The 19,910-nt window shown below is 42.1% G+C and overlaps 1 protein-coding gene across 2 annotated transcripts in view; it reads right to left on the reverse strand.

Annotated features, from left to right (window-relative positions):
* The window catches only part of CSMD3 (CUB and Sushi multiple domains 3), a 931,825-nt gene that overhangs the window by 865,813 nt on the left and 46,102 nt on the right, over window positions 1–19,910 (reverse strand). The window lies entirely within an intron of this gene.

Here is a 19,910-nt window from a genome sequence, read left to right on the forward strand (position 1 = left end):
AAAAAACAATCCATTTATTAACCTTTCTGTCCCCATATTCATTAATTCGTGGCTTTATCGAGGCTGTCAATGACCAATTTGACTGCTTTGTCTTAAAAAATTAAAAATTTGTATGAAGTATTAAAGAAAGTGTGTGATTATTTAAAAAAAATTTCTGTGTAGTCATTGCAGACATTAAATTTCCTAGTATTTTAAGTAAATCTCCTTACTGAGCCTTACTTCATCATTATCATTCCCTGATCTTGTACCTTTGCTAAATGAAGTTTTATTTTCTGTTATTTTATCCAAAACTATCTTTAATTATTAATACTTTCTGTTAACAAATTTCCTTTTCTGTGAAGGAATTTTTTCCTACTTAAATTTCTACTCAGAGTTAGTGCTATCTGGATCCTGGAAGAGAAGCCAGCTTGAGTATCAGTTTCCTCCTGCCAACAATAGTAATTGATTTTCTTCTTCCTAAGTTAAAACCAGTGAGGAGAGGCACACCAAATGACAATCAATGTCTACTCCACTAACCATGTCATAGTTAATTACATTAAGAATGCTATATTTCCTTCTTCTAAGTAACTCTCTAAGGGATGCAAAAGGATTTAATTATGCTTTAAACGCACCTCAGAGCACTCAGACTTGGTAGTCAGACAAGATTCCCATTGGGAATCATTTTTTAAAGTGATTATTATATGTAACACCATGGAGCTCTTAGATGACCCAGAGGACCTTGTATTCTATAAGAGAAATATGGGTCACACAGGTAACGTTAAGAAGTATTCAGGAGCAATCTGAAAATTTTAATAAAGCATTCTAACACAGAACAACTAATCAGTTGCTAAGTTACCTGTACTGTCGCATGTAGATCTGAGTTACAATTATTCGTGATTATTTTACTTCCATTTAGTATGCAGGAAGTTAATGTATGTATATTCTACTTATTTAGCTCGGTTTCATCATTTGACATCTGTAAACCTGATTCGTGAATAAATTCTCATGTACTTTTTCTTCTTTTCAAATAGGCTACAAGATATTCAAATGCTCTGATGTTTTTGTATTTTCAAATATGTCGATATTTGTCATAGGCTCGGAACAGTGCTGGCACATAGTAAATGCTTAAATAAACGAGGCATGTGGCCCCCTGGCCAGGAGTTTGACATGCTTGCAAGTGCCTTTCTGAATAATTTATTAATTAGCTTGTAGATTAGTACCAAATTAGAATATTGAAAGGAATATTCTTTCTTTAAAGGAACATCAGAGAAGTTATTTGGAACAGTAGCATAAATTTTCTAACACATGTAATTGTCTAATACATAGTCACCTTCTATCAAATCACACTAACACTATGAAATGTTATTTATTTCATTACTTTTTATTGCCTATCTGTGTTGTGTACATGAGAGAACTCTTGTCTTCTTTACTATGTTATTCTCACCAAATAAAAAAGTACCCAATAAATATTTCTTGAAACAATAAATGAAAAAAAGGTGGATGTAAGATAATACAAATTTTAAATTTTGAGCTCTATTTGTATTTCTTGTTTGTTCATTTGTTGCTTTCACTTTGATATCCCATTTATGAGTGAAATCATATGGTTCTTAACTTTTTCTGTCTGACATTTTGCTCAGCAGGATATTCTCAAGATTCATCCATGTTAACGCAAATGGCAATATTTCATCTTTTCTTAATGCTGAGTAGTATCCCACTATATATAGGGGTGGGTAAGAGTAGGTTTACAGTTGTGAGTACACAAAACACAGAGTTTATTCTCTTTTCTTTTCTTTATTGATTAAGGTATTACATATAGAGTTTATTCTTGTATTGTCAGTTGAATGACCCCAAGGGCTCCCGGACTGTGAAGAGGGTGCAGGCCGGGCTGAGGGGACACCCCCCACTCCCTCGCAAGTGCACAAATTCCGTACACCGGGCTTCTAGTAAATAATAATAAAATTATATGTAGCATGCTACTTGCTTAAAGAAACTAAGTTTACCAAACTGATATTGAAATTTGCATAAATGCAAAACTTAAGAAAACTTATCTAACAACGAGAGGCCCGATGCACAAAATTCGTGCAAGGGGTTTGGCCCTCGCAGCCCCAGCCGGCCCTCACAGCCCCAGCCGGCCCTCACAGCCCCAGCCGGCCCTCACAGCCCCAGCTGGCCCTTGCACCCCCGCTACCCTGGCCCGTCCTTGCAGCCCCAGCTGGCCCTCACAGCCCAGGCTTCACCCAGAAAGTTGTCCAGACGGTCGTTCTGCTGTTTGGTCTAATTAGTGTATTAGCTCTTTATTATATAGACTAGAGACCCAGTGCACAAAGTATGTGCACAGGGTGGGGGGGGTGTCCCTCTGCCCGGCCTGAACCCTCTCCAATCTGGGACTGCTTGGGGGATGTCCAACTGCCAGTTTCGGCCCGATCCACAACCCGGGACCACTGGCTCCTAATCGCTCACCTGCCTGCTTGCCTGCCTGATCACTCCTAACCACTTCTGCCTGCCTGCCTGATCACCCCCTAACTGCTCCCCTGCTGACCTAATCGCCCCAACTACCCTCCCCTGCCGGCCTGATTGCCCCCAACTGCTCCTCCCCTGCCTGCCTGATCGTGCCTTAACTGCTTGCTCCCCCACGGGCCTGACCGTGCCCCTAACTGCTTGTTCTCCCGCACTGGCCTGATCTCACCCCTAACTGCCTCTGCCTCAGCCCCTGCCACCATGGCTTTGTCCAGAAGGAAGGCAGAACAACCAGAAGATGTCCAGTAGACCCGGTCTAATTAGCATATTACCTTTTTATTAGTATAGATAAGTATATAGAATAAGTTTAAAATAGACTGAAATATAAGGGGAATTTTGTTGACATGCTAGAACTACTAAAAATAGCTAGTCTGTTTGTAATTTATAATCATACTAGGGGCCCAGTGCACAAATTCGTGCACCTTGGAAGGAACTGTGGGCTGTGAGGCTGCGGTGGGCACAGGGGCGGGTCTCGGCCCATTCTCAGCGCCCCCGTCCAGCCCCTCCCGCCACGGCCCCCAGTCACGTCTGATGGCGCTGGCCTCACTCGCACCTGCTGATGGTGCAGAACAATTGGGGCCAGTGCCAGCAGCAGGTGCAAGCAGGGCTGGCACTGTCAGCGGGTGCAAGGGGCAGCTGCTGTCCCGATCGCCCCTCAGGAGCAGGGAGAGGTGGAGAAGCCCTGAGGGGCAATTGGGGCCAGCAGCCACCGCTCGCACCCGCTTCTGGTGCCGAGCGATTGGGACCAGCATAGGCTGCCAGCAGCAGGTATGAGCAGCGGCTTCAGTGCCAGCTGCGGGTGCAAGTGGGGCCAGCACCAGCAGTGGTGCGAGTGGTGGCTCCAGCGCTGGCAGTGGGTATGAGCGGGGCCATCACTGGCCATGAGTGCAAGAGGCAGCTGCCAGCCCTGATCGCCCCTCAGGAGCAGGGGGAGGTGGAGAAACCCTGAGGGGTGATCGGGGCCAACAGCCGCCGCTTGCACCTGCTGACGACACCGAGCAATCAGGGCCGGTGCCGGGCACAGGCTGTGGGTGTGAGTGATGGCGGCTCTGGTGCCAGCAGCGGGTGCAAGTGGGGCCGGTGCCGGCAGCAGGTGTGAGTGCCGGGCAGGACCGTGGCATGCGGGAGCAAAGAATTTTCAGTAACCACCAGAGGCTCGCCCAGATAACAGCAACCAGAGCCCTGCCTCGGTCTGGCGCCTCTGCTCACCTGCTCCATCATTCCACTGCGGCCAACACCCGCCATGTTCCGTGCACACCCCCTAGTGGTCAGTGCATGTCATAGTGACCAGTTGTTTGGTTATTCTGCCATTTGGTCTATTTACATATCTATACATATAAATCCCTAATATGCAAATAGTCTGAATGGCCGAACAACCAAACAACTGGTCACTATGACATGCACTGACCACCAGGGGGTGTGCGCAAAACATGGTGGGCATCGGCAGCAGGTGGCAGAGCACAGAACATGGTGGGCATCGGCAGCAGGCGGCAGAGCACAGAACATGGTGGGCATCGGCAGCGGGCAGCAGAGCACAGAACATGGTGGGCATCGGCAGCAGGTGGCAGAGCACAGAACATGGTGGGCATCGGCAGCAGGTGGCAGAGCACAGAACATGGTGGGCATCGGCAGCGGGCAGCAGAGCACAGAACATGGTGGGCATCGGCAGCAGGTGGCAGAGCACAGAACATGGTGGGCATCGGCAGCAGGCGGCAGAGCACAGAACATGGAGGACATCAGCCACGGGGACATGGTGGAGCAGGTGAGCAAAGGCGCCAGACCAAGGCTGGGCGCCGGTTGCTGCCATCAAGGCGTGCCTCTGGTGGTTACTGAAGATTCTTTGCTCCAGCATGCCGCAGTCCTGCCCAGTGCCGGTGCCGGAGCCACTGCTCACACCCACTGCCAGCGCCTTGCACTGGCCCCAATTGCTCGGTGCCATCAGCGGGTGCGAGCGGCGGCTGCCAGCCCCAGTCGCCCCTCAGGGCTTCTCCACCTCCCCCTACACCTGAGGGGAGGTCAGGGCCAGCAACTGCCTCTCACATCCACTGCCAGCAATGGCTCCGCTCACATCCACTGCTAGCGCCAGAGCCGCCGCTCGCACCCGCTGCTGGTGCCCGGTGCCAGTCCTGATCGCTAGGCGCCATCAGCAGGTGTGAGCAGGAGCTGCCGGCCCTGATTGCCCCTGAAGGCTTCTCCACCTCCCCCTGCTCCTGAGGGGTGATTAGGGCAGCAGCTGTCCCTCACAGGCACTGATGGCACTGGCCCCAATCGCTCAGAGCCTTCAGCAGGTGCGAGCAGCACTGGCGCTATTAGCCTGTGGGAGTGGCGGGAATGGGGCTGCCAGCAGACAGGGAACCTGTGGGAGGGGCCGGGTGGGGTTGCGGAGGATGGGCTGAGACCCGCCCATGTGCCTACAGTAGCCTCGCGGCCCACAGTTCCTTTCAAGGTGCACGAATTCATGCACTGGGCTCCTAGTTTATTTATAAAAAATTAGGTCATACAATTATAAATTTAGATGAAGTAATTATTTTGTATTTCATAGCCTGACCAACATTTTTACCTTTACAGTGCTTTCTTTTCAGATAGCAGAAATGTTTTCATAGTTTTGATTTCATTAGGCAATGCTTTCTTTTTTATATATTTTTCAGCATCTACAAAAATAATATTTACTGATAGACAAAGTCACCTCTTCATTTTATGATCCTTAATCAGCAGGTCCATTAACTTCCCAGATTAAATAAATACAATTTAATATTTTATATTTGTCCAAATCAATTTATGAAAATATTTTACATATTTTATCTTAATGTAATTAAAATTATAGCATGTACAAATGTTACTTTAGAGTATAAATATAACTTTTAATAATTTGAACAGTACACAGTGTTATTGAAGATTATTAAATCTTTTCCATCCTTGCCACTTCCCTATTATGGATATATTTTAAAAACAAAACCAAAAGACTAAGGCAAGAGAAAATCAGTTTTTCAAATATACAAATTTTGAAATATAAGTAAAAATATAGGTCTTTTACCAAAATTAGATTAGTAATATAGTTTTAAAAATATTTTATCATATTTAGCATTAAAAATGATTTGAGAACAGGAACACCTTTCTGAGGAAAATAGATATAAATTGGAAAAACACTTTCCATTCTCACCAATATACAGAGATGTATATTAAGCAAGAAACTGTGATTAGCTCTTCAAATTAGCATATACACATTTTAAAGCTAATACCTAATATTAAGGAAATTACAGAAAAAATGTTCTTCATTCTCTGCTGTTTTAAAATGAATATCAAAAGCTTTAGCTCTTTATTATATAGAATTGTTTGCTAAGTAAATTTACAGTTTCTCTACTACCAGGACCGCTGGCTAGGTTTATTTTCTTGCCCCTTGGTTCTTAATTTGGCAATATGATTTGCGTTGGCCAAGGGTATGGTAACATATGTGATTCATGTAGAAACGTGACAAAGCACTTGTACATTTTGGCCTCGGCTCTTGTGCCTTAGCCATCACTGTGAATATATGCCCAGATTTGGTTGCTGGAATTTGAGGCAGGTAGAACCAAGTCATCCTACTTATCTCAGCCATGGTCAACCTATTTCCACTGATAGCCCAGCATTACCTGATCATGTGATCAAATCCAGCTAAGATCAGTAGACAATTCCAACCAACTTTAAAACTTGTGAGCTAAGCATATGCTTTTGCTTTAAGTCACTTGTATTTGAAATGGTTAGTTGCACATTATTTTGACGATGGATACTTTTACATGTACATATGGCATTTACCAAATTCCAGAATGTTTGTTTATATAGGTCAAAAACTATAAATTAGCAGTTTCCTCACTAAGGACATTACAGGCATAATTAATTAAATGAACCCTTGTGTAATTTAGTTAGTAAACATATATTCATCAGTTATGCAAAGAACTGTTATTAAATATGGGTATGTTCACTAAAAATCCTAGCTATTCTAGGACTTCCCAGATTTATATTCAAACAATAAAGCCCCTGTAGCCATGAGAAAGTTAAGATATTAAAACTGAGATAGTGGCCAAGGGGTGAAAACTCAACATTGGAAAAAAGAACATATTTACAGGAAATCATAACCAGGCTGTAGAGGGCTGCCTGGGAAGGCACATGGGCATTTCTTTAAATTGTTGTCAGCTGAGCCCCAGGCGACTGGCAGAGCCGCGTCTGGGTTACGCCCTCCCCAAAGAGGTGGGGGGTGTTATCAGTACTGACTTTTACCTTTGTCCAAGTGCCGGGAAGTGGGCTTTGAGGTGTAAATCCAGTCTTGCACCTAGCACCGGGAATTTAGGGAATGAATAGGACCTGGGCCCATCCAAGCTCCTTTGATCCTAAGTTTTGGTGATACTTCCTGGTATTTGGGGTATAAAATAAATGTGCTGCGTGGGCTCCGTGGTCGCTGCCTCTCCATCAGAGAGGATGGCGTCCCACCTGGCTCCCAGTTTTGTTTCTATCTTTCTATCTGGTCTCTTTCTTTCTTTTATTTCTTTTTTTTTTTTTTAAATATATTTTTATTGATTTTTTTACAGAGAGGAAGGAAGAGTGATAGGTAGTCAGAAACATCGATGAGAGAGAAACATCGATCAGCTGCCTCCTGCACACCTCCCACTGGGGATGTGCCCGCAACCAAGTCACATGCCCTTGACCGGAATCGAACCTGGGACCTTCCAGTCCGCAGGCTGACGCTCTATCCACTGAGCCAAACCGGTTTGGGCTTCTTTCTTTTATTTCTTAATCCCCAGCTCCTCCACTCAGGAACCGGACCTGTTCCTTTTCCGTGCTGGACGCGGAAAAGAGAGAACACCTCTACACCAGGCATTAACAAAACTCCTGCTTAACTCTTCTGAAGGTAATGTCATGTCCAAGTTTAGTTAAAATTTACAAAAACGGCTTTTAACTGAAAATGAAGAAAGCAGAGTAGTAGAGCAGCAAAAAGAGAAGGAGTGCTGGTAAAAGGGGGAGGAGGAAGAAAAAATAAAGAGCAAGAAGTTACTATGAGGAAGAGGACAATCACTGAGATGAAATAAAATAAACCTTCAGAATGCTGTGCACCCTGTTTTCTCTACCTTTTGAGGGAAGTAAATTAAAAGAACTAAAACTCCTTGGAAACATTATCCAAAAGAGAAGGTGCTCAACGTACATCTCATTGGCAAAATAATTGAGCAAGACACTGTGTGGTTATCAAAGGTAGGGTGATACACTCCCACGAAAATGAATAATTTTAGGAACAATGTTCCAGTGGCCAAAATTTTGATAGATAACTACACACACACACACACACACACACACACACACACACACACACTCAAAGTGCATGCACGCACACAAGCATGCGCACCCATACACTAAAACAATACCAAAATAAACAAACAAGCAAAAATAAATGACATAAATGGAAAAGGGGTAGATTCGCAAAGGTAATGGATGAATATGGAAATAAACCTGTCTCATTCTCATATGGCAAGTAATTCAGTAGGAGCAATTGACCTAGAAATCTTGCCAGTTTGTATAACATAATCCAGACAATCATTTCTCAGAAAAGGAAAATTAAAAATGCATTTGGTATCTCCTTTGACAAAACATTTGCCTTATATCTTCACATTTAATCCTTTAGAAACCATTATTGTAAAAAACATGGAAATTGGCTTCAGGGAGGTTAGGAAATCAGACATAAAATATGCAGCAGAAAAACCATTTGCACCCATTTAGAAAAAAAAATGTTTGTTTTGCTTTGTCCCGAAGTCTCCTAATCCAGAAATATACTAATTCATAGATTTTCCACTTCCAGTAGGAAAAAGGGGAAATGTTTGATAGGGTCCTAGATTGAGATAAATAACAACTCATGGGGTGAAATAGAATCACTATATTATACAAGCTAGAAGCAAGATATCAGTTCTAAGTTTGAAAATGTGTTTTTTTCTGTACCAATAGTACTTAGAAAAATTAAGTTCTCTAATTTTCAATTTTGTCAAGTAAAGAAGGAAAAATAATAATAGAAAATATTTCATAGAAGCATTTAGCACAGCACCCACATATTGCTGGAATTCAGAGCCAGCTCTGATTTGTTCTTGAGATAGTTGTTACAAAATAGTAAATTTGAGTGTGCAGTAACATGGAGAAAAAGACTTACGCTTTGAAATCCACAGAACCTTATTTGTAATCAGACTCCAACATGAATTATTTGGGACTCTTAGCATATTATATAACCTCTCCACATTTTTGTTTCTTGTTTTTTTACTGTTTTGGTTTTTTTTCAAAGGGCTCTAATACATATTTTAAAAGTTGGGGTGGGGGCTTAGGAAAAAATAAATGTAAAGTTTCTAGTCCAGTGCCTGACATGTAGGAGGCATCAGGAATGGTAGCCTTGGGTGGCATTCAATGAATTATGCTTATTAATATTTTGCATATAATCTGTAGCAAACATAAAGAAGAAAGTTGTTTGAGTGTTCCCTACTGCTTGCTCAGAGTTCTAGAAATATGTCCCTCTGGCTCTATGGAGGGATGTTTAGCATCATGGCATGCTGAAATTTAAGCAGGAAGAAACTCAGTGGGCTCTTATTTGAATGTATTTTATAGATGGAGAGTATGAGATTCATTATTTTGTTAGGTCATTTAAATAACTGTGATAGGGCTTGGACAAGAATTGGGTTTTCTGATATTTGCTTCAGTGGAAAGGGGTCAGTTTCAGAAGTCCTCATCTAAGAAGCTGGAATATGTGATATAACCAAAAAAAAAAAAAAAAACAAAAAAAACTTGATAAATATGAATGGGTAAGCAAGAAGGGAAGACTTCCAGGGTGAGATAAGTGAAAAAAGCAAAGTATATAGCTAAGTTTAGAAGGTGGGTTGCCCACTGGCTCTGAAAGAGAGTTTCCATTTGGAGGAGTTAAAAGAGATCATGAAAATGTAGGTTCAGAGCCTTGTAGACTTGTGAATGCCTGGATTATGTGGACACTGTTCTACAGCGATGGAGAAATCATGGGGGCAATGATAAAACTGGCCTTTGAGGTATCTCATGCTGTTTGAGATCAAAGGGAATGGGTCAGTGAAAAGGAGAAGACAGCACTATTTTTTTCTTAAGTGAGTTTGGAACTAAATATCAGTAGACAGAAATGCAAGATATAGGATAATGCATATAGTATATAGAGAAGCATATAAAAGGCAACTGAGACCTTCAAGTAATCATAACTTGCAACTGAAATACACAGATTTTTAAAAAGACCCAAGGAAGTGAAATGCTTTCAATAGCTTTTTAAAAATTTGGTTAAAGTTTGTAAAGCCAGATTAAGAAAAAATATATGTGTTAATGCCATTAAAGGCAAGAATTTCCATTAAGCACAATGCAGACCATTAGAAAAGTTGGCATCTTTGCTTCAGGCAGATAGCTCTTCATGGCTTTGACTGTCATTTTATATCATCATTTGAGAGGCAAATGGTCTTACCTTAATTTTCTGATTTGACAGCTTTCTTCATGACTAAGGACTATTAGTTCTTATCACCAAAGTTAACACATCATAATAAAATTAGCCATCATAGTATAAAATTAATTTACATTTGACACTCTTGGAGAATTGAGAGAATAGTCACGAAAGCAACTAGAATCGTTTGCCATAAATACCAATATTATGTTTCAACTTTAAATAAATTTAATACATACCTACATACAATTTCTGGATTTCTATTTTCTTTAAAATGTGTGTTGCTGTAAGGCCAGGATTTAAGTACAGGAAAAGTTGCTTAAAACTAATCAAAAGAATATCTGTGCCTTCTATGAATATGTAAGTTAGATGGTGAATATATAATGTCCCAGAATTTAATAACCTAGTGAGGATATTTATTAATCCTACCTAATAAAAGAGTAATATGCAAATTGACCATCACTCCAAGACACAAGATGGCCGCCCCCATGTGGTCAAAGATGGCTGCCCCATGTGAACACAAGATGGCCGCTTCAAGATGGCCTGCAGGGGAGGGCAGTTGTGGGAAATTAGGGGTGACCAGGCCAGCAGAGGAGGGAAGTTGGGGGTGATCAGGCCAGCAGGGGAAGGTAGTTGGGGGGGACCAGGCCTGCGGTGGAGGACAGTTGGGGGAGACCAGGCCAGCAAGGGAGGGCAGTTGGGGAGGACCCAGGCCTGCAGGGGAGGGCAGTTGGGGGGGTGCAAGGGAGGGCAGTTGGGGGGACCAGGCCTGCGGAGGAGGACAGTTGGGGGGACCAGGCCTGCAGGGGAGGGCAGTTGGGAGCCAGCAGTCCTGGATTGTGAGAGGGATGTCCGACCGCCCTAAACGGGCGGCACTGGGATCGGGCCTAAATGGGCAGTCGGACATCCCTCAAGGGGTCTCAGATTGGAGAGGGTGCAGGCTGGGCTGAGGGACTATCCCCCCGCCCATGCACGAATTTCGTGCACTGGGCCTCTAGTATAAGATTAAACATCTGGCCTAATCTTATTCACTGTTATAATCATCTTCCTCATTATTTCTGATAGTGGTGCTTGAAGGAAAATTGATAGTATTCTTCAAAGCCAGAGGTTTTTCATCTTAACTCAAAAAAAGATATGACTACTTTCAAATAAATACATCCATTACTGATATTAAGATATAAGTAACTAAATATAGAGAGGAACTCTGAGATTTTAGTACAGAGTAAAACATTTTACTTTACTAGTAAATAATTTGTTATAAAAACAACAACAACAATGTGCCCTAGTAAAGTATGTCTCTACAGTAGCTGGTTCATTTTTTTATAGCCTCCATTTTTTTTTTCAGGAAACATGTATTTGTTTTGAACATTAAGTTATAAACCAGGTGCCCTATTGATATCAAGACAGAACAGAATAACTATATAAGCATTCGATACAACTGCACCCTCTGAATATAAAGACCAATTTTTCAGTCCTTATTCAGGCAAAACTATCTTTAGAATCAGTGGCAGTTCTTAGGAATGAATTCAATTTAATAAACCCACAGCTGTGTCCATTTTAGCATTGCTTTTTCACTAGGATTCATCACATTTTTTAAAATTTTTAACTAATGAAAAACTATTTGTACTACAAATATGATGAATAATTAAACAGCCAGAGACTAATTTTGACAGCTCTATTTCTGAAAGTCTTCTTGAAAAGATAATATCGCTGGAGTACCATAGGACACTCGTGTAAAAGAAAAGCCAAGGATTTTTAATGCAGAATCTAAAATTTTCAATTATATTTACTTTCGGTTTCTATGGTACCTTCTATGGATGTATTTTTGGATCTGACTAAAAAGAGTCTCTGGACTGAAAACAATTATTTCAAATACATAATCTGAAAGGCGTCAGAAGCGAATAGGCAGACAGAGTAAGGGTGGGGAAGGGGGAAGTGGAAAGGTGACCGCTTGAGCTAGCCAAAACCATAGAAATATTTGTCTTGCAATAAACAAGATATCACAGGATAAGAATGTTTATCTTGCAAGTGCAGAATGTTGCAAGAGAAGAGGAAGAAGGAGGGGGAGCACTGGGTGGATTTTGAAATTGCTGCTGGGCACACTATGAAAAGCTTGATTCTTCTGGTCTGTGGTTTCATTCTTTGATTTCGTGAGACGCGACCCCAGAAAGAACCTCAGCTCACTGTTCAGGTATCAGCCTTGGGGCCTTATCCAGGATATCCCCTCTACTCTTGATGTCAAACGGCGAGCAAAGGGACCCTATTGCTTCTACTTTCACTATCCTTCTACTTTTGGAGGCAGCCCTGGATGCCCGTCAGCCCCCTAAAAGCTTTGCTTGACTGCCAGACCTAATGGGCAACTCTTTTTACACTCTTTTCTCAAAGTGTAATCTCCAACCCATGGGTCATCCTTTTGTGGGCATGGGTTGACCAATTAAATGCCAGCAGGGCAGCCCCTGTGCTAGGATAAATTGGTTGTCAGATGGGGTTAGAAAGCAGTAGGCTTCTTACCAGTTGAAAGACAAAGTCTGACCAACGAAAGGCACACTATGAAAAAAACACACACAGCCCAACCCTGGCCGGTTTTCTTGTTAGAATTTCTACTGCCAGAGATCTGCTCAACTTTCCTGCCTTTTTCGTCCTCCTGCCCGAGGTTGGAGGTAGAGGGATACTGTGTTCCTCAGGTCCCGGTCTTGGCTGGTTGATCTACCATTCTTGGTGTCCCCAACCACATAGGAACCCAGCTATGTGAGAGAGGAGGACTTCCATCACTCCTCAATGCCTCCTCGGACCTAATCCTCAGGAGCCCTATTTAGGCAACTAGTTATGGAATTGTGGGGACCTGAGTGGGTTCGAGTCTTCACTAGAATTCTAGGAAAACCTCAATGGGAATGTCTCTGTTCAGGAAGTACTGCTTGTCCCTGGTACATGCACCTCCCCATCTGTCAGAAAGCATTTGAGATGAGCTGGGGTGGAAGGTCAGGACTTCTCCCCTTTTGTGAGAGTAGCGGACAGATTTGAGGACTGGAAAGAAAGGGGACAACGGGATTAGAGGAGGACCTCCAACATTATTTACAGGTGGTCCCTCTGAGTTCCCTGGGATATCATATCATAAACTCCTATTCCACCAAGGAGAATGAATACCTTATAGGCAGCCTTAGGTCCCTTGTCCTGGTAAAGGTGGGGTTTCATCCCTTTTACATCAGTCCATCCTCAGTCATAAACACAGGAAGTCAAGCAGAAGGCAAAGGGTCTTTTGAAGGAAGATTTGGGCACCAGAATAGAGCTCAAGCTCTCTACTCCCTTCCTTGGGCACCAGGAAGTTGCCCCCCCCCCCACCCCTGCCCCTTGAAAACTCTCTGTTACCAGACCCTTCTTTTTCAATTCCTTTGGGAGTCTCAGTGATGCTTCAGAAACACTGGGATCATCTTAGACATTTCCAAGCAGGAACAAGGATTACAATAAGCTTCCCCACATCAGGAGGAAGGGCGCCTGGCTACAGGTCTGGGCACCCCAGGCCTTGCCTGTAAGCGTGTCTAGTCTGGCAGAGCCTCACTTGCAGTTGCAGCGGTGCACAATGAGGCACTTATTCACTTTTAGGGGAATGAGCTAAAAATGTTTTCTTCACATCCTTTGTCTAGGTGGGGGATGCCCCAAAGAGAAAGGCATCCTTTCCAGTGTTTTCTTCCAGTTGGGAAGCGCTCCATCCACACCGCGTGCAGACAGCCCCTTGGGCTGCATTCTTAAACACTGAGATACATTTGACCCGCAGACTTAAAGAAGAAGCACCTGATCTTTTTTGCACCCAGGACCCAGTATCAGCTAATGGATGGGGAGAGCTAGCCCTCACGTGGGAGCCTTAATTATACCACCATTTTAGAGTTAGATCTTTTCTGTAGCAGAGAAGGGAAGTGGTCAGAAATTCCCTATGTTCAGGCTTTTTTACCCTAAGACAGTGGTCGGCAAACTCATTAGTCAACAGAGCGGCAAACCGCGGCTCGTGACCACTGCCCTAAGAGCCGCAGTTTGCCGACCACTGCCCTAAGAGACAAACCAGAATTATGCAAGAATTCTAGCAGAGGTACGCAAAATCCTTCATGGTAACCCCACGTCAGCCTCCCGTATGAGCACTCCTGCCCATCATATCCCGGGCTCCTGGAGAGAATCTCTCCTCTGGCAACGAGACCCACACCTAAACCAGACTTGGTCTCAGCCTGACCCAGAGGTATATCCCTTAGTTCAGTGGTCAGCAAACTACGGCTCGCGAGCCACATGCGGCTCTTTGGCCCCTTGAGTGTTCTAATACCACTTCTTCAAAACAGACTCGCCCAGGCCGAAAACTGACTTCTGCGCATGGGCCACGAAGTTTCAATCGCACTGTACGTGCGCCCGCACGTGGTATTTTGTGGAAGAGCCACACTCAAGGGGCCAAAGAGCCGCATGTGGCTCGCGAGCCGCGGTTTGCCGACCACTGCCTTAGTTGAACAGGCAGGTGGAGAGTTTTGCCCCACCCTGGTACAGGTTCCCTTTTCACTCCAGGAATTTTCCTTGAGTACTCTTAATTTGTCTTAAATCCCGGACTCTAATTGGAATCCTGAAATTGAGATGTGGAAGATAAAACATTGTCGAGGGCCTCCAATGTAGTAAAACAAAGCCTGCTAGTTACTCTAAATTGGCCACCATTAATCAAGGGGCTGATGAAAACCCCTCGGCCTTTTTAGAGACACTCAGGGAGGCACTGTTAAGTACACCAATATGACCCCAGACACAGAAGAGGGATGACTGATTTTAATGGACAAATTTATCACCCAGTTGAATCCAGACATCAGGAGAAAGTTACAGAAATTGGCTATTGGTCCCAAGAGTACCTTAGAGAGTCTCCTGAAAGTTGCCACCTCTGTATTTTATAATAGGGACCAGGAGGAGGAAGAGAGGAAAAACAAGAGCGACCAAGCCAAGGCTATGAAAATGGAGAAGGTCATAGTAGCCGCGCTCCAGGAAGCTAATAGGATCTCAACCCAGGAAAGAAGCCATGGTTCTGGGTAGTTCTCCTCCTAGGGATATTCCTTATCATCTTTGACACAGGGGCTCGACACTGCTGGGGTCATCAGGGTGGAGCTATTTCTTTGCTTGGTGCCAGGATAAGTAAAATACTCTCGCTTGTAGGCCTTTTCCTTAACCCCTACACAGCAGGGGACTGGGGAGAAAATACTTTAGTAAATTTCTCAGCTATACTAGCTCTCCAAATCCCTGACTGTTGGGTGTGTTCTGAGCAGCATACCTCAGGGTCAGATGTTAATGATTAGGTGTTCATCTCTCCCATATCCCTCTCGGAGTCACGTAATCTCACCCTCACACGAGCACCTTTGAGCATCTCCAATTCGTTGATTATCATTCCTGGAGCTCTTGAAAACATAGCCTTCACTAGCTCCATGGCATAGTACTCTTATATGACAAATATAGATCCTAATTGTAAGCAAACCTGAGACCCCAACTGCCTTGGTGAATCATATTCAATACATTCAATCTCTCAGAGGAACTTTTCCTGTACTTCCTCTCAGCAGGCTGTTTGCTATAATAGCATCAGGAGCTTTACCTTTTACAATGCAACAATTCTCCATGGTTACCAGTGAGACCAGAAGCTGTATTATTATTAACAGCATTAATTACAACTATGATAAACAAAAGCCATATACCAGCAGTTTATGAGACACTCTACTAAGACCTATAATTTCCAGCACATGCTCCTCTGAAGCACTCTCCCCGCGCATTAAACCTTCAAGATTTGAACATATCTATGCCACTCTGGATCCCCTTTCCACTATCCCCTCTACTCCTGGTCTCCTGTGCCTCCCAGAAGGATATCTATTTGCAAGGGGCAATAAATCAGAATCATGGTGACTCTGGTGCCTGGACCGGAAAAAGTGTGCTGGACTTTGATCAGAGGACAGCTCATGTTAAATGAAACCACCACCGAAATCCTCAATAATTCCATCATTCAACAACATTTCTTTTCCAAGTCATCAAAAGGCTTAATCCAACACAGATGAGAGCCTATCACGCAGATTGTCCTACAAGTAATGGCTAATTGTGGCTATTTTAGGATTAAGGTGGGAGTCACTTATAACGCTGTCCCTGTCACTAATCTAACCAGATCAGTTTCTCAAGTCTCTGAGGGCACTGGCCAAAACTTCAGGCATCTTCAGAAGTCTGGAGACTCTCTAGCCCACATGGTCCTTAGATTACCTGTTAGCCGAACAAGGTGGGGCTTGTGCCACCACTAATACTTCTTGCTGCATATATGTGAACACCTCTAGTGAGGTGGAGGAACATACTTCCCGAATCCTCCAGCAAGCAGCCTGGCTGAAGGAAAGGGACTCACAATCTCTCACCCGAGAGGTCTGGACACAAATTAAAGGAATGATCCCGTCCCTAAGAAGCTGGCTAACTACTCTTCTTGGTCCTTTATTTATGCTAGTTTTATTACTTATCTTTGGCCCTTGCTTATTTAACCTCCTGGTGAATTTTGTTTCTTCTTACATAGAGGATATAAAACTCTAAATGGTCCTATAGATGAAACCACAAATGAAAGCTACCTTCTTCTGTGGACCCCCTATCAGGGGTCCTCAAACTATGGCCCATGGGCCACATGCAGCCCGCTGAGGACATTTATCCAGCCCGCCGGGTGCCGCTGCCTGTCCTGCTTAGCAGCCGACTCGTCCTGGGCCCGCAGTGAGCATAGGAATTTGTTCATAGTTTATTTTTTTAAACTATAGTCCGGCCCTCCAATGGTCTGAGGGACAGTGAACTGGCCCCCTGTTTAAAAAGTTTGAGGACCCCTGGGACAGCTGCTTCCAATCAACACCCCTACTCAGCAGGAAGCAGCTTTAGTGGTCATTGCCCCTGTTCCCAACAGCAGCTGGGGTTTCCTGATGGAGGGGATACTGAGAGGAATTAGAAGTGAATAGACAGACTAGGTAGGGACACGGGAAGGAGGAAGTGCAAACGTGACCACTTGAGCTAGCCCAAACCATAGAAATATTTGTCTTGCAGAAAACAGGATGTCACAAGACAAGAATGTTTATCCTTCAAGTGCAGAATGTTTTAAGAGAAGGGGACAAAGAGGAAGAAAGATGGGGAACACCGGGTGGATTTTGAAATTGTTGCTAGACAAGGAAGATAGAAGGAGCCAATCAGAGAATGACACAGATAGACAAAGAATGGGTCCATAGTGGCTAAAAACCCCTAGACAAATGAGATTTGGTGGCAACCCTCTCTTGGCCCCCCAACCCCCACTCCCCCCCACCATGTGGGGAGTCTGTATCTGCTTATAATAAGTTCCATGCTTTTGCTTGATTCTTCTGGTCTGCAGTTTCATTCTTCGACTTTGTGAGACATGATCCCAGAAAGAACCTTGGCTTGCTGTTTGGGTATCAAATCCATGGCAAAAAAAGGAAACTAAATATAAAAAATCTGGCAAAAGCACCAGGCTGATGTTTGAAAACTTCCCATTCTCCCCGCTTCTTCTTTTCAGAGGCATAGAAAGGAAAAAAGCCATAATAAAACATGATTGCTTACTATGATTATGAACTTCTAAAGAAAAAGCAATTTTTTGCATTAATATTGTGAAAAATTTTCCTGTAAAACCCCGAACAGCTGTTTTAAATGAAGCCATAGCAAATGTAAAAGTAAATACTTCTTTTGAAGTTATAATGATAAAAGTTTCATCTTATCCATCAAGCCATATTTCCTGACTATAAACATTTGTGTTTGGCTGAAAATAGGGAGCTTTTCCATCCCTGAATGATAGAAAAAAATTCATTGGCCCCCATCTGAACCAGAGTAGTTACCACTGTACTTGTTGAAGTTTCATGTATGACAGAATAATGCCTTATGATCTAGTCACATGAAAAGTTTTAGTTTCAAGCAAAAGACACTGGAAAAAAATCAACCACCAAATTTATTACCAAAGCCAACTTAATGAAGTAATTATATAGACTTGAAACATTAATAACTACTTTCTTGAAATGTTACATTTCAATAATTTCTTAATTAAAAATGTGTACTGTAGAATTTCTAAAATGAATCTAACATACAAATTTTAGATTTCTTCCAAAATTTAAAAGAATGGGTTAAATGTATGCTCTATATTTTAAAAATTTATGACCATATTTTCATATGCTCTCTGAATAACAAAAATGAATGTCAATACATGCAATTTTTTTATAATAAATAAAATACATAATATAGACAAAATAATGTATTTCTATTACCATGGCTTTATATGTAACAACCAGATAATTTAGTCATGCTCCAAGCTACTGAAAAGACCTTAATAAACATGCAATAAATAAACATGTCTATTAACATAAACATTAAAAAGATGAATTAACATATTGATAAACTATATGTTTCATATGATCACAAGAGAATTTAACCTCAAATTCCTTGCAGGCAGGGTAGGTCTTTTTTTTCTATCTAGAACCCAATTCAGTGACTGAGATTTAGCAAGTTTTCAATACCTGTATTTTGTTATAAATTGAGAAATTACATATTATAAAATGGAAACTTTATTATAATTCTAATGTGATATCCTGATATCTGTCTGGATAGGATATCTCTTCATTCGCTCACATTGTTCGACAAACATGGCAAAACCATTTGGGGAAAAGAAAGACACACAGATGACACTGGTTGCCAGAATCAAAAATATATATTTTTATTGCAGGTTAGAAACCAAAGAAACCAGCTGACAACCATTTGTTTTCTTTAAAAACTTACATATGTATAAGTTATGTAAAATGTTATGTAAATTTTATAAAAATGTGTGTGTGTGCTATGAATGTGTTATGCGCAGGATATGGAGTTACGTCCTTACTATAGAAATTATAAAATAATAATGTTCTAATGAAGGGCATGTTATTAATGGTGAACATCAATTGTCTAGATTTTCAATCTGAGTCTATGAAGATCACTTAACACATTACTACAAACGCACTCCTTTAGCAATCTCATAAAGCAGTAAAAGAAGGTTTTTTTTAGACTTAATCCCAACAAACATGAAAGGAATGAGACTTGTTATTGTAATTTTCATATGTATCGCTATCAATTTAAGATTGATTTATATGGATATGTACATGTGCACACATGTATACAAATATCCTTACTATTAGAAAAATCATTTCCATAAAATTAATATTAAAAAATTATAGGCTTCCAAAATCTGAAACCAGAGGAGGCATTACCTATTAAAAAATTCATGAGCTTTCATATGAGAAGAGGTGGATTTAAATTGCATTTCTGTCATTTGAGAGATAGGTACCTGGGAAAATTTCTTAATATGACTTATTTCCTCATGAATAAAATGTGAATAATAATTTCTATCAACCCAAATGGTGTATGAAAGTACTTATAAACTGCAAAATGAAGTGTAATATCATTTTTATTAATTGAAAAGATGAAATAAGGGGAGTAAGACCTATAAAAATACAAATAAAAATCTGGGAATTATAATGATAAATCATTGTAATAATTAGGAAAAAGAAAACTAAATCAATTTCAAAGGAAGCTTCACATAAAATGTTATGTGAAAATCCAGAAGGTGGGGCGAGCCAGGAAGTGTAAGTACAGTCCAAGGTTAAAGACAAATGAAGGTCCTAACCCGTTTGGCTCAGTGGATAGAGCGTCGGCCTGTGGACTGAAAGGTCCCAGGTTCAATTCCGGTCAAGGGCATGTACCTGGGTTGCAGGCACATCCCCAGTAGGAGGTGTGCAGGAGGCAGCTGATTGATGTTCTCTCCCATCGATGTTTCTAACTCTCTATCCTTCTCCCTTCCTCTCTGTAAAAAAATCAATAAAATATATATTTTTTAAAAAAGACAAATGAAGATGGCAGCACCTGTATGATCAATATCAGGCAGACTAAAATTTAGGACAATTTAAGTATTATAAAATTATAAGTACAA

The sequence above is a fragment of the Plecotus auritus genome, assembly GCF_963455305.1.
Source record: "Plecotus auritus genome assembly, chromosome: 11".
Lineage (NCBI taxonomy): Eukaryota > Metazoa > Chordata > Mammalia > Chiroptera > Vespertilionidae > Plecotus > Plecotus auritus.